This window comes from Zonotrichia albicollis, chromosome 3, assembly GCF_047830755.1.
Source record: "Zonotrichia albicollis isolate bZonAlb1 chromosome 3, bZonAlb1.hap1, whole genome shotgun sequence".
Lineage (NCBI taxonomy): Eukaryota > Metazoa > Chordata > Aves > Passeriformes > Passerellidae > Zonotrichia > Zonotrichia albicollis.
The window spans coordinates 60505090-60507231 of NC_133821.1; the positions used below are offsets into that span (position 1 = coordinate 60505090).

Sequence of the window (2142 nt, forward strand, 5' to 3'; positions counted from 1 at the left end):
TAACGGGGGCTGCAGGAGCCGCCCTCGGGCCCGCAGCGCCCCCGCCGGCCGCCCAGCGCCGGGACACCGTGCGCCGGGAGCCGCCATCCGCCCGCCGCGGCGCCGCTCCCCGCCCCTCGGCCGCGTCCCGGAGGTCACGGCTTGCTGCGGCCGCGCCTCTCCCGGAGCACCGGGGCCCTGCCCCGCGTCGGGACGGGGCTCCCGATAAAAAAACGTCAATTACCAGGAGTGGGGTTCGAACCCACGCGGACATGCGTCCATTGGATCTTAAGTCCAACGCCTTAACCACTCGGCCATCCTGGTGCAGATACCGGGACGGCTCGCAGCCGCTCCTACATTCATGGCCGCACTGCCAACCGCCCCCCAGGCCGCCCGCGACCCTCGGGGGTGCCCCCTCACACCCCCCGCCGCCGCCGCCGCTCCCTCCCGCCCGCCTGTATTCCCAGCGCGGCGGGCGCCGAGCGCACTGGGCGAGGCGCGCGGGCGGCCTCTCCTGGCGGCGGGAGGCGGGCAAGGCCCGGCGGCGGGAGCGCTGCCACGGACCAGGACCAAGGCCGAGCCGGGCCTGAGCCGGACCGAGCCGGGCCGAGCGGGCCCGCTGCCGCCTCCTTCCCGCCGCCCGGCGCCGGGCCCTAGCGGAAGGGGGAGGCGAGGGAGGTGCGCGGCGCTGGCACGGGCCCGCCCCTAGGGCAGAGCAGGGCGGGCGGCGCTGGGCCGGGGCCGGCGGGCAGTGCGGGGGCTGCGGGCACTGCGGGTCGGTGCACTGCGGGTCTGGGCAGAGCGGGCTCAGCCCCCTCAGAGCGGGCTCAGCCCCCTCAGAGCGGGCAGGGCCGCGGTGCCGGCGGGCTCGTCGGGCATGAGAGGCAGTGCCGATAAGGCACCGACACTTTATTATTTCCGTCCAAGTGTTTCCTGGAATGTATCTTCTCTCGCTCGTAGAAGGAGAACCAAAACCAACGAAGCTCAAAGCTATCAATTATGCTTAATTAGGAGGAACATTATCGCAGGGGAAAGATTTTTTGCTGGTCGTCACTATATGCCGTGTCTACGGAAGCACCTATCGCAATATTCCCGGTTACTGCCTGCCCTGGGACCTCCCCCTCCTTCCCTGAATCATAGGGAAATGGGAGAGCGTCGCTTCGCTGACTTTACCCCTGGCACTGGCTCCTACTCTCGCTGCTACTTTCCAGCGGAGGATATGGACATCCGGCATGGCACCAAACTTTGGCACCTTTGAGGTGTGAGGAACATATTCCACACAGCCCAGGCTGAGGACACGGGCCTGTGCCAGGAGGCAGGCGGAGGCCGGCTGCTTCCCCGCAAGGAGAACAGGAGCACACCTCCTGCTCGGGTGTTGGACACCCTGGATGTCCCGGCCCCCCTGCAAGGGGTCTGGGGCTCGAGTTTGCAGGTGCAGGTGGTGCCTGAGCTCCTCAGCTCTTAGTGCTCAGAGACCCTCCGGACACTAGGCGTGCTTGTGAGGGAAAATACTTCCCACGTACCATACGGGTTATTCACACCCGAGAGCTCATGAATAAAAGAACACCTCTTCCCATGGAACTTGCCGTGCCGTATCATTGCCTTGAAATGAGTGGCATGCCGTAGTTCTCTGTTCAGTAGGGTTGTGCCTTTCAGCAAAATATTGAGTAGAGAAACACTGTCAGGTTTTTTACTTTTCTGTTCAGATCTAACACAATTTCTAAGAAACACAGTAAAATGTTGCTTTTTCTTGTGCAGGCTTGGTGCCCTGACAATGTGTGCACAGTAGGGCACGGTGAAGCTGTCTTCTGCTGGCTCTTCCTTGTTTTGGCTCAACCATAATGAAGACACTACATAATATGCTAAAAACGTGGAAGAAGACGGATTTGCTGTTGCCTTCTTACATATTAGAGAAACAAACAGCATGGCTCCCTGTGAAAATCCCATTGCATTGGAAATTTATTTACCAGAATTGCCACATACAGTATCTATTAAATTACACTGTTTCCTGCCTTCATTATATCTGTGATACCTTCCTAGAGATAGAACCACAACCCCATGTAGCTCTTTCCTTTTTCAAATCAATTTAAATAGCTACCATAGTTCAAAAATCTAGACAACGTTTTGTTTTCAAGAAATTATAAAAATTGGGTTGTGCATTCA

At 59.6% G+C, this 2142-nt stretch overlaps 1 non-coding gene across 1 annotated transcript; it reads right to left on the bottom strand.

Moving 5' to 3' along the window:
- Positions 1 to 220: 220 nt before the first annotated feature.
- TRNAL-UAA (transfer RNA leucine (anticodon UAA)) lies at positions 221 to 303 on the bottom strand. The gene has a single exon. It is a non-coding gene; the product is annotated as a tRNA-Leu (tRNA).
- Between the last annotated feature and the right edge of the window lie 1839 nt (positions 304 to 2142).